This window comes from Sus scrofa, chromosome 2 (assembly GCF_054392235.1).
Source record: "Sus scrofa isolate SSC_HxYL_T2T_F1_AM1 chromosome 2, Sscrofa_HxYL_maternal_Yorkshire_Landrace_v2.0, whole genome shotgun sequence".
NCBI classification, from domain to species: domain Eukaryota; kingdom Metazoa; phylum Chordata; class Mammalia; order Artiodactyla; family Suidae; genus Sus; species Sus scrofa.
The window spans coordinates 63,568,126-63,581,912 of record NC_139384.1 but is presented as its reverse complement, the minus strand read 5'-3'; the positions used below and the strand labels follow the sequence as shown (position 1 = coordinate 63,581,912).

Below are 13,787 nucleotides of genomic sequence, written 5' to 3'. Positions count from 1 at the left end.
ATAGGTTATTACCTGTGCTTCTAAACTACTGGCTCTATATTGAAATTTCTCATGCCCTGCTCCATGAATTCAATTAATTTTCTAGAATGTTTTCTAGAACTCAGTAAAATATTTTTCTTGTTAAACTGGCTAGTATATAACTCAGGAACATCCAGGTGGAAAAGATATATAAGTCAAAATGCAAATATATAGGAAGAGGCCATTAGTCTTTGTGATTAACTAAACCCCTTAGGCTTCTCTTCTCCTTAGAAATCTAGGGGATGGGAATATAAAACTTCCAAACCCCTCATCATAGGGTTAGTTTTCTGGCTACTGGCCCCATCCTTAAGGCTTCCCTTAAGTAACTATAAATGCATAACCTCTGGTGCAGTTGGATGAACAACAAAAACCCTGCAAGGCTCTTTTCATTTAGGAACTTCTGCAGGGTTTTAGGACCTCTGTGCCAGGAATGGGAACAAAGATTATATATATACATACATACACACACATACATATGTATATATGTATTTCTTGCTACACATCACAATATATTGAGGTATGAGAAAAAATTGTTTAGAGCATCACAAATAAAATTCTTAGGCTCTCTCATTGTTATTCCAGGAGCTTTCCCATTATCTGCTTTTTCTTTTCTGTATGCTTTTAGTCCAATCTAAGCAGAATGGAATGATCTTGAGAAGCCTACATCAGACTAGGTCATTTTAAGCTCAAAACTCTGATGTAGCCCTTCATATCCCACTTCAAGGCCCATCTTATTGTGACACTTTCACCCTCTGAAGTCATTTCCTTTGCTTCCAGTGCATTTTCTCTGGTGCTGCAGCTCTCATGGCCTCCTTTCCCTGACTCTATGGGAGTCCTTGCTTCCACTGTAACCAGGCCTGGGTTTCCTCCTCACACCTGCACGGGGTCATCCTCTCATGTCTTTCAGGTCTTTTTTCAAAATTCAACTTATCAGAAATATCTACTCATTTAGAATTTGACACCTTTATATTTTCATATTCCTTAATACTACCTGTCATACTTAATCATTTTATTTCGGGTTACTCTCTTACCCACTGGACAAAAAGATCAATATGTGCAAGAAGGTTTGCCTATTTTGTTTACTCTGCATTTCCAAAATATAAAGTAAAATATAACACATGGTAACTTTTGTTAAGTATTTAAATGAATGATTAATAAAAATATGCAGTCCATCAAATACATTTTTGCTTTTTAAGATGACGCATTTTTGAAGTTCCCTTCATGGCTCAGTGGTTAACGAACCTGTTAGGAACCATGAGGTCGAGGGTTCAATCCCTTGCTTTACTCAGTGTTGGTTAAGGATCCTGGAGCCATGAGCTGTGGTGTAGGTTGCACGTGTCTCTGATACTGCATTGCTGTGTTGATGGTGTAAGCCTGTGGCTGTAGCTTGGATTCAACGCCTAGCCAGGGAAATTCCACATGCTGTTGGTTCAGCACTAAAAAGAAAGTAAATAAATAAATAAATAAATAAATAAGATGAATTTTTAGTAGATTTCTTTAAAGTGCATGTAAATATGTTCTATAAAATGAAATAAAATGTAAATGCCCTGCCCTTGTATTTATCTTCAATCTAAAGTAACATCATCATAAAACAAGATCTACCTATATTTTCTTTTTCTTTTTTTTTTTTTTTTTTTTTGCTATTTCTTGGGCCGCTTCCACGGCATATGGAGATTCCCAGGCTAGGGGTCTAATCGGAGCCGTAGCCACCAGCCTACACCAGAGCCACAGCAATGCGGGATCCGAGCAGCGTCTGCAACCTGCATCACAGCTCATGGCAACACCGGATCGTCAACCCACTGAGCAAGGGCAGGGACCGAACCCGCAACCTCATGGTTCCTAGTCGGATTCGTTAACCACTGCGCCACGACAGGAACTCCTACCTATATTTTCTAATAAGAACTGGTTCTGAGAAACAGAAAATATCAAAACTATCTAAGTTCCAACAGCAACACAAATTTTGCGTCTCAATCATTGAGCTTTTGTGTATATAAATTCGAGACAGTCACTCTCTGTGACCTGAAATCAACTCTCTTTTCAAAAAAAGAATTTGTTACTTTATCTCTCTTCTGAATCTGGTGTGTTGTGACAGATATTCAGTCATTATGTAACAATTAACTGCAGCTTCAGATGTTATTAATCACCAAGAGATTGTATTACGGTATTAATAATATAGTTTGAACTTCCCTTTTGTTACAAAGGTAAAAGTACAGAAAATCATTTTACATGATTTCTCCCATCAGAAAGTTTCCACATATTATCAAAAAAATTCTGTATTAAAAATGTTACTATTAATTTGGTATCTAATTAAATTAAGGAATCTATAATAGATTTAACTTAGTGTCAAAATAATTGTGTAAGGCAATATAATGTTCCCACCACAACTTGAAAATACCTACATCCTAATTTCCAGCCTATAAATATGTTCATTTATTATCAAAAGTTACTTTGAAATTGTGATTAAGTTAGGAATGATGAGATGAGGAGATTAACTGAAATGTCCCATTTGTGCACAATGTAAATATAAGGGCCCTTATAAGTGGGAGTCAGGAAAGAGGGAGGCAGGGATCTGAAAATGAGTTGTGGTATGCCTAACAGAGGTCCAGCAATTCAAATGCTGGTTTTGACCATGAGGCAAAGAATTGAGTGTTCTCTAGAATCCAAAAATGGCTAGGAAATGGAATCTACCATAACACATTCAGAAAAATATATCCCTCTTGACATCTTAATTTCATCCAAGCATGACCATCTTCTAATGTGTGGCATCCTAAACTATAAGTTAATAAATTTGTGTCAGTGTAAGGCACTAAATTTGTGGTATTTGAATAGTAGACAAAGAAGTTAATAAACCTTACATCATTAGATTATCAGCATAAGCTAATTGAGGTATGATTCTAATAATAAATTAGCAAACACCAATGCAATGGTTATTCTGTGCCAGGTATCTTTCCACATGCACATGCTCTAATGTTTTGATGTAATCACTCTTCACAAGACTTCTCTGGGGAAAATTACTGTGATTATTACCTTCTTATTGTTAGATAAATTGTAGCAGAGAGGGAAAGTGGTAAAGCTGTGTCAGATCAAAGATTAGGTTTTGTTTTCCATAGTCTCCACAGCTACAGTCAACTAAGAAATGCATAATGTCCTTTTAAGGATATGGGTTAAGTTTACAACCAGCTACAACAAGGCAAATAGATATAGGATGCAAAAAATTTTTTGAATTTCTAGTCAAAACTTATCAACAAAATCACAAATTAGGAAAATGAATTGAATTATTTTCAGAAATTCAAAATGCACTCTAACTTCTGGACAACCTCTAAAAATCATATACCTACATGCAGATACCTGGATTCCTATTGAGGTCCACAGAAAGAAAAGTCCTCACCAAAGGTACCATGAGAGAGAGCCTACAAATACAAGACACATATCTCATTGCCGAAATCCACTGCTGAGGGCAACTTCTTATCTCCAAGAGACATAATAATGCCCCATCCAAAAGTCCTTCTCTGTCTTTCACAAATATAAGCACTATTACATAAGCAGCCCCATAAAGATGGTACCATATTTCCTTTTTGAATCCAGGTTTGAATAAAGTGCTCTGTAATGTGTGTCAGGGGGAAGTGGCAGAGTTCACTCTAGAATAAATAACCACTTTATTAAAGTTGAGTAAAGAATAAACAGTAAAAGCACATCAAAACACTGACACCTTAAGACTTGTGAAATAAACTGAAATATTCCTAGGGCAATCGTCAGTGATTTATAAATCTATACACATAGATTAAATTATCAAACATTTTAAAATATACAGCCCCTCTCTACTGTATTTACCTAGATACCAATGCTCCCAAATGGAGAGGAGGGAAGAGTCTTTTTTAAGACAGCATTTTTAAAAGGACTCAGTAAAATGCTAACTCTGCAGTCAGAACTCATTATTCTTACGGTTTTGTCTAGTTTTGTTGTTGAAACACAACGCATCACTCTCTTAAAACAAATCCTCCTTACATGTGGTGGTACATTGAGAATTTTGCACCTAGAAGTGGTAATGTAGGACCAGATGTTTTCAATACAATTATTCCCTATTTAACCTGGATCAGAATAAGTTATTAAATAATATTCGAAAATGAAGGTGTCCCCAAACTTCATTTCCAACCAGGTAGTCCCCTCTGGATTTTGCTGGAAGATTTTATAAAGACACCTTCCACAACTTTCTCCTCTGAACATGAATGAAACACTCAACACTTGGTGCCACTTTCCTCTAATCCATGTGCTGTGTGAGGCAATGAGATGCGATGAAATGTGGAGCTGTTAATCTGATTGTACGTCCAAAGTTAAAATTTTGGAGCCTCAGATTAACTTGCTCTACATCTTAGCTTCCTCAAAAAGTTAGATACTGGAGAGCACTGTTACTTTTCTGCTGCACAGGCCATGGAGTAAGAAATGGGGCTTGACCTGCCCAACTTACTCAACTTGAATATCTAGTTGGGAGCTGGGGTGTATCAACACTGAGTGTCTGGGAAGGCTGTCATACATTGTTGGTGGGATTTGGACTTGGTACTACATTTGTTAGTGCAACAAGCTAATATTGGGACTCTAAAAATAATGTGTATAAACTTCCAATCCTAGGAAATTTTATATAGAAATTAAGAAATAAGTGAGCCAATTTGAATAATTATTCCTTTGTCATTGTTTGCAATAGTCAGAAAGCCAAGTGACTTTAGCATCTGCTATTGGACACATACAAAATAATTTCAGCTTTAATATTAGAAATAGGAACAGAATCCCATGTGTCATTTAGGAAGGCAGCTATGCTTACCATTATGCCACCAACACCATGCATCATTTAGGATATTAGATGGATCTATAATCACTATTGTAGGACAGTTTCATTGGATTCTTTTTTTTTTTTTTTTTTTTTTTTTTGTCTTTTGTCTTTTGTTGTTGTTGTTGCTATCTCTTGGGCCGCTTCCGCGGCATATGGAGGTTCCCAGGCTAGGGGTTGAATCGGAGCTGTAGCCACCAGCCTACGCCAGAGCCATAGCAACGCGGGATCCGAGCCGCGTCTGCGACCTACACCACAGCTCACGGCAACACCGGATTGTCAACCCACTGAGCAAGGGCAGGGACCGAACCCGCAACCTCATGGTTCCTAGTCGGATTCGTTAACCACTGCACCACGACGGGAACTCCAGTTTCATTGGATTCTCAAGCAAAATATATGGCATAGATATAATCTCCTCACATATATGTATATAGTGATATGATATATATTATTATTATAGATTATATGGCAGGGATATATGTATCACTAACATATATTTGGTAAGAATGTATATGCACAAATATACATATATATAAATTAATGTGCATATGTATGCACATATATGTATGTGCATATATAAGTGTATACATGCATATATATATATATGTAATTATGAAGTTATCAAAGTTTTACTAATGGTGGAGTTTCAAGGGACATCAGTTCTTGACTCCATTTTCTCTCTTCATAAAATTATAGATTATATGTTTGCAAATAATTTAATTTCCAGTCAAAGAATACATCTCAGATTCACAACTTGGATGATAAATACATATAATTTTTCACACCTCAGTCTTTAAATATCAGTAGGATGCCTAGGCTGGCAAAAGTTTACACCAGAATCCTGTCCACATCTGCTCCTGCAATCTAGAACAGAATTTGTCTGATTCATTCTGACTCTTAAGCCTCCATACCATAAGATGTCACCTGAAGTAAGTACTTCTCTTCTTATGATATGCACTAGAGTAAGATAATGCACTCCATAGATAAATTTGAAGGAATTCACTCACAAGCACACATCAAAAAAAATCAGAAAATATGAATTTTTAAAGATATAACATATCAGAAAAGTAAAATACTTTTTTAGCTAAGCGGGGAGAAATACATACAAAAAATGCCCATAAGTGATAAACACTTAACTATTGTAAACAACTCTATTTTGCTAGTGTGAATGTCCCAGTTTTCTACATTCCCTTCAGATTCTAAGATGTCAATTGACCCTTTGCTCCTCACACAGTTTAATCAGATTCCTCTGTAGAATCTGTATCTCTGTGCCCTGGTGAAAATCCAGGGCCTGCCGAATAGCCATATGACCCTGGGAAAGTCACTCTTCCAGGATTGCGTTTAGCCAAAATGTTATCAGAGCAACCTCTATTTTCAAAGTTATTGGGAGGATTTTTGTCAAAGGCCCTCATGATTGTAACTTGGTATCTGGTAATGTTATGAAAATGTTTAGGATCTTCCTTCACTCAAAATAAATAATTCCTTATTGTGGTAACTGTAGAAACAAGACAGGCTCTAGAATGAGAAAATGGTATTAGTTTCTAAATTTGACCATGGTCAGCCTACTCCACAGCCACAGCATCATGGGATCTGGGCCATGTCTGTGACCTGCACCACAGGTCATAGCAACACTGGATCCTTAACCCTTTGAGCAAGGCCGTAGATCAAACCCTCATCCTCATGCATGCTAGTTGGGATCATTAGCCACTGAGCCATGACAAGAACCCCAAGTAGTCTATCTTGAGATTAAATCAACTTAATTTATGCACAGCAAATGTTGTAATATTGTTCTTAAAACTACTCAGAGATAAAGATTTTCACGATCTCTCAAATTACAAAAGATCTATTATTTTCAGGGAGCCCTGAAATACACCACATTTATGTTCATCTTTCTTTCATAGATGTTTTCCTACAGTTTTTTCCAGGGATGCAGAAAAACAGCTGTCTCTGTGGCAACTTCACCTACTCTACAGAAGGTGAGGTCCAGAGACAAGGATTAACTATGTTCTAGTGTGGTTCTTTATTTTATCTTCTTAAGGTTATTTGCTACTGATTAAAATCAATGCTCATTTCAGGTAAACACCATAGAAATTCAGGAAAGGTACAAAATAATGTCAATAGATATACAGAATCCTAAGCCTTGCTTTAAAAAATCTGGGTTTTCAGACAATGCTAAAAAAAAACAAACAAACAAACAAAAAAAAAACAAAAAAAAACAAAAAAAAACTTTCTCTTTCTACACCTACCTGTGACACTTACCTCTTACTTGTTCTGAAGAGGAACGGATATCGGATATCTGTGACAAATCTAGCAAAAATCAATAATTTTTCTTTGCAGGAACCACTCTTTTAAATGCTTAAATATGAGTGATATCAGAATTAGGGAAGTTGGAACAAATTTAAAGATCATTCTTTACCCTTGACAGGCAATTCTGTGTGCCAATGAAAATTACGTGTCTTTGATTTTCAATTTGCACTTTAACTCTTCAGACCTGATTTCCCAGGCCAAAAAAAATGAAGAATTAGATAAACATTAAAATATTTTTTTTCAAGTGTGATCTCTTCTAAAATGAAATGCCATTCATTTAGTCAAACTATTTTATATGATGAAAATTTCTTGGTACTTGTGATGCATCAGAGAACAATATAATGATCCCTGTCCTTGCTTAATGATGAATAAAATCTAATGCAATGGTATAAACCTGAAAATTGAATTAAATAAAAGGATTTAAACAAAATTGTAAAACCAACAGTTTAGCTACAGATGTTTATTTATTTATTATATTCTTATCTAATTATGTAAACCAAGGTAATATAGTAGAACAGAAACCTTACATATTTTCTTTAAATTTAATTTTCTGGGTTTTTAAGGAAGCACTCACTGGATGTTTAATAAATATTTGGCAAGACCTTGATAGGCATGGGGATTTAATCAGACCTCTCTTTAACAAAGTGCCACTGGGGTGGTGGTGGGAGAAGAAATTATACAAATACTTGTGGTGGTAGGTAAAAACATGTGGATCTGCCTGTCCTTTCAGTTAAATTACCTTTAAATGCTATTAAATTATTCATTATTACAATTGTTCTGCCTTTTGTAAATCACTTCTTTATAGATCACCTGAAGTTTTAAATGTGTTCCTCTCACATAGTTATCAGAGCTGTTAGTAGGACTTTGTCCTCTTTGAGTAGTTTTACTTGTCTAGGATGTGCTGTCACTTTCTAGGCAATAGAGGTTTGCATTCTCTTTTCCACACTAAATAATTATCTAAATATTTTCAGTATATACTATCATTCCTTTAAGTCTGAAACCTTTCTCAATATTCAACAAATGATTTAACAAAACATTTAACAAGTAGACTTTGTATTATCCATTATTATAATTTTATATTGTATACACATAAATTTTCATTTATTATGTAAGTGAAATAAATGTTTGGAAGAAATGGTTTAGTTAATTTTAGGCATATATCCCTCACCTGTAGAGAGACCTCAGAGTGGACCTAACTGCCTCTCAATGTGGAAAGTCAGGTCCTTGGTAGATCAGCCTAGCTGGCATACAACAGAAAATGAACATAGATTTTTATCAGCATGTTACTCTCAGAGGGACTTTTTCCCCCAGGTCATTACCAGGATTAACAAGCTGGCAGCTGCATATTGTGCCACATGGTTCCCTCCTTTGAAAATTGTCCATCAATTAATAACAAAATATGGCATAAAATCACAAGACCAGAAATCTCAAACCATGGTCCTGAGGCTTTTTATGCCACTTTTTTTTTTTTTTTTTTTTTTTTTTTTTGGCTTAGGAGAGGCAATTTTTTGCTCTGGATATTAACTTCTCTATCTCCCATGAAACAAATTCCTTCTAAAAATACTTGGTAGAACTTTTTGAAGATGAGAATCAAAATCAGATGATACAATTGAATATGCTTTCCAAATGGCCCAGGCTTCTCCCTATAATCAAGAGTAGAAACTGACATCTTGAAAGAATACAATTGGTATTTTAAATTAATTTTAAATTATTACAATTTATTTTCATTCTTGAATTAATAAATACTATTGTTAATAAATATCAATATGTGATGACCACAAATTTTCTCATATGAATTTGGTACCATAACTGAGAAAAAAATCCCTGGTCATTCTTATAAAATAGGATGTGTCTCCTGAGTGATAGGAGAGGATGTGCACTATTTATGATGTTATTTAATTTTTTAAATCATATTAAAATAGAGCAGAAATAGACAAGTATAAACATCACAAGTGGCAAGATAAATCATCACAAAATGAACACACCCATGCAATAAACCGTAAGATGCAGAATAGACTCTTCTTTTTGCCTCTTTTAATTTTTTAAATTAAATTCTAGCTGATTTACAGTGTTGTGTCAATTTCTGCTGCAGAGCATAGTAACTCAGTCATATATACATATATATATATAATTTTTATTTTCTCATTATCTTCCATTATAGAAGAGACTAGTTATATTTCCCTGTGGTTTACAGTAGGACCTCATTGCTTATCTATTCTAAATGCAATAGTTTGTATCTGCTAATCACAAAGTCCTGTTTTTGATGCCCCAATCATTAACTCATGACATGATTATGATGTCTCTAGGAAGCAAATGAATCTCCCTTAGAGGTTGTTTTAAAAATACTTATTTACAAACTACTTATGTTAAATATCCTTGTTAAACATACAGATGATTCATCTTGGAAATGTAAGAACAAAAACCATATGGCAACTCAAGTCTGGCAGAAGCAACTCAGAGGAAATGGCAAAGAAGACACTCATGTCCAGGATAGGAGGGCAATGGGAATTATGAAGTGAAAGATTTTGTGGCTAGAGAGATGAGGAGAGGTGCTAACAAAGGCATAGAGGAGGAAGTAGTATTAGTGGCAGAGATTCAAATGAATTAAAAGGAATGAACTTGAATTGATGGAGAAAGATTAAGATGGAGGAGCAGTAAGACATTGCACTCACCTTCTCCCATAAACACATCAAAAAACCACATCTAAATATAGAACAAGTTGTAGAGAACATCTACTGAACACTGGAAGAAGAAATTAACCTCCAAAAAAGGCATGAAACCCTTCACATAACTGGGTAGAACAAAAGAAAAGAGAGAGAGAGGCGCGGGGGCGGGGGGAAACAGGATGGGACTATAACTCCTGAGAGGGAGAAGTTAAAGAGAAAATGAATACATGCACTGGGAAGCCACCTTACTGATGGGGGGGATCAGCCCAGACAGAGGGATCTCAAAGTTGTCATGAAAAGCACAGCAGCTGGACTGAGGAGGGCAAAGCAATGTGAGAGCCACAAAGATCATCTGTACCACTGCCCCAGTCGCCACAGCCTGAGATGCTTGGGTTGGGGCTGGGAGCTGAGACTAGGGTCCAGGGGCAATTCCATGGATATGACCAGGGTTGGCTCTGTGGAGACAACCTGAGGGAGTTAGAGAGGATTATACCAAGGGCTGGGGAGCTGAATGCCACAGTTATGGTAACCTGGGAGGAGTCTGGACCAGCAGGAGAAGAAAGGCACCATTTGTAGTGGATGGTGAGAGGGGAGGGGTGGACCACTTGGGAACATCTTTCCCTGTGGACATGCAGGCTCTCACAGGGTGGGATACCTCTGGTGCAAGCTATGGGTGGTAAGACACCACTTGCTTGGGCTCCAAGAGGTGGAAGCCTCTTTGGGGGGTACAGGTGGTTGGGCAACTCTTGTGTGGCCTAAGGGCAGCAGGGTGTTAAATATGAAGTGGCCCTTCTGGCGTGATCCACAGGTAATGGGACAAACTGCAACAGTTGTCTCAGAAACCAGAGGGGGGTGTGTGTCCCACCACCACTAGGGGTCTATGAAGAGGCTCCACCTGTAGTTCTAGTCACCTTAGAGGTTGGCATAAAAAGAGGTCCCTGCAACAGAGCATCACCCATTGTTGTTCTCACTCCCCTGGGAACTCACACACCCTGCCACTGCCACTACCAAATGCTCTAGTCACTGCTTAAATCTTCCTGAGTCTCATTACCATTTCCCAAGGCCCTGCAACTAGGAGTAGCATGCACCACCTTCCTGCAGGTCTTTGCTACTCTAAAGAGTCCATCTTCCAGGCACTGAATACTAGCCCTGCTCATTGTCTCCTTCTCCCTGGAAACACACTGAGTACCCAATCAAGGGGATAACAGCCTGCTCACATTGAAGAAAGAAACAGCAAATATCCAAACTCCAATGCCAAAAACTAATAGCAACTGCCCACAAAATATAAAAGAGTGCTATTGCATGGAAATAGCCATCCAAGACTACAGTAGTGGGTCTTTCTAAACTCAAGAATAAGAAAAACATAAGTAAAATGAAGAAGCTCGGGAATCATTCCCAGTTAAAAGAACAGAATAACTCAGCTGAAGAGCAAACAATGAAACAGATCTTTGCAGTCTAATAGACACTGAATTCAGAAAGGAGATAGTGGAGTTCCCATAATGGTGCAGTGGAAACAAATCTGACTAGGAACCATGAGTTGGCAAGTTTGATCCCTGGCCTCACTCAGTGAGTTAAGGATCCAGTGTTGCCATGAGCTGTGGTATAGTTTGCATACACAGGTTGTATCTGGTGTTGCTGTGGCTGTGGTGTAGGCCAGTGGCTATAACTCTGATTAGACCCCTAGCCTGGAAACCTCTATATGCTGTGAGTGAGACCCTCAAAAAGACAAAAAACAAACAAACAAACAAAAAGGAGATAGTGAAAATACTGAAAAAATTAAAGGTGAATATAATGGAATTAAGAGCAGATATAAACAGTAATGCAGACAGAATAATGGAAATCACCCAATTTGGACAACAGACAGAAATACAAATGAAAAAACAATATAAGAGAACTATGGGATAATACAAAGCAGGTCATTCTAAGCAAAATAGGGATTCCATAAGGAGAAGAAAAAAAGTGTATTAAAAATTGTCAGGAGACATGTTTCTACAATCTTTTCTTAGCCTCTTTGTTTCTATTTTCTATGCTAAAAACTCCATCGTGTCCTGCTTTACTTCACCCAAAATTCCTGCTTGAAAAAGAGTCACAGTGCTGGCAAATGACTTAACCTTAAGAACAAAGACCTAAAGGCATAACTTACTCATATGGACACTTGGATGAGGACATAATGTGATGGTCTAGGCATGTTGGACCTATGCAGTTTGGCACACTGTTTGCACAGCATATGTCCTCTTAAGAATAAGAGGAAGATGAGGCTCATGTCCCATGAGGGGTCGTTAGCAGGATATGTGTCAGAAAGGAGAAACGAGATGCAAACCAAAGCAAAGGGGTTGCCACAGATAGGCATGCCTTTTGCAGAAGCACAATGATTCTCTATATGTTATGCATAAATAGCTGACACAATGCTAATGATTGTGTCAGCTGACACAATGCTAATGATTGTTAAATGCCTAAAGGTCAGAGTAAAAGCTTAACCATCTACCAGCTATGTGACTTTTAAAATAATAAAAGAACTTTTAAAAATAATAAAAAGAACTAAACCTGCACCTACAACCCCCTCCTCACTTGACATAATCTAAAAGAGCACAATAAAAACAGTATGGTTTCTTGAGGTGGCACTCTTGGCCCCTGAGACCTTGAGTCCTGCAGTTCCCAACTTTAATTAAGATAAATGTCTCTGTGTCTTGTTTTATGTTAACTTTTTCTCAAGTTCCACAACACCCATTCTTCAGCCCTCACCTGCTGAGCTGGTCCCAGTAGAAAATATATTTGAAGGAATTACAGCTGAAAACATTTCAAATCTAAAGGAAACAGACATCAAGATAAAAGAAGCAGAGAGGGCCCCAAAAAAGTTGAACCTAAACATTTTTTTATAATAAAAATGGCAAAAGTTAAAGATAAAGATAGGATTCAAAAGATAGCAAGGTAAAAAAAAAAAGTATTAATTTTAAGGGAACCCCCATAAGACAATCAGCTGATTTCTCTACAGAAATGCTACAGGCCAGAAGACAGTGAGAATATATATTCCAAGTTCTAACAGAGAAAAATTTGCAGCCTATAATACTCTACCCAGCAAGAATATCATTTAAAATAGAGGGAGAGTTGTTCCCATCATAGCTAAGTGGAAACAGATCTGACTAGTATCCATAGGGATGCAGGTTCAATCCTTGGCATCACTCAGTGGGTTAAGGATCCAGCATTACCCTGAGCTGTGGTGTAGGTCACAGATGTGGCTCAACCCTGCATTGCTTTGGCTGTGGAATAAGGTGGCAGCTGTAGCTCAAATTTGACCCCAGCCTAGGAACTTCCATATGCCACAGGTGTGGCCCTAAAAAGACAAAAAAAGAAAAAATTCTCTAACAAATAAATACTAAACTCATTCTAAAGGAAATACTAAAGGGCTTCTCTAAATAAAAAAGAAGTATGAAGAAATAGGATGGAGGAAATCACAATTGGAGAACAATCACTTAAATTAGACAGTATACAGATCTAAAAGGAAAAAAAGTGTAAATGTGATGATCAACACAAGGAACAGAAAAAGGACAAAAAATGAAATTGTTAAAAAAGAGTTCAAAATCATAAAATGGGAAGGAAAGAAAGAAAATCTAGACTTTTTTTTTTTGTTTTTGTTTTTGTTTTTAGAATGTGTTTGAACCTACATGACTATCAGGCTAAAGAAAGAAGATATAGGAAGGAGTTAACATACATGAAAAACACTGCAATGACAAATCAAAAACTAACATTACATTCGCAAAAACTAAAAAGAAAAGGGCATAATCATAAAATAAAAGGAAATCAAACAACCAGAGAAAGTAAGGCACAAGTGAGAAACAGAATAAGCTGGAAAAGAAGCTCTACAATGGCAATAAATACATAATTATCAATACTTTCCTTAAACGTCAATGGACTGAAAGCCCTAATCAAAAGACAGAGAGTGACAGATTGGATTAAAAAGCAAGAGCCTAAAGGAG

The 13,787-nt window shown here is 36.8% G+C and overlaps 1 protein-coding gene across 1 annotated transcript in view; it reads left to right on the top strand.

Annotated features, from left to right (window-relative positions):
• The window catches only part of LOC110259744 (olfactory receptor 2T8-like), a 59,227-nt gene that overhangs the window by 10,517 nt on the left and 34,923 nt on the right, over positions 1–13,787 (top strand). The gene's annotated exons all lie outside the window — the stretch shown is intronic.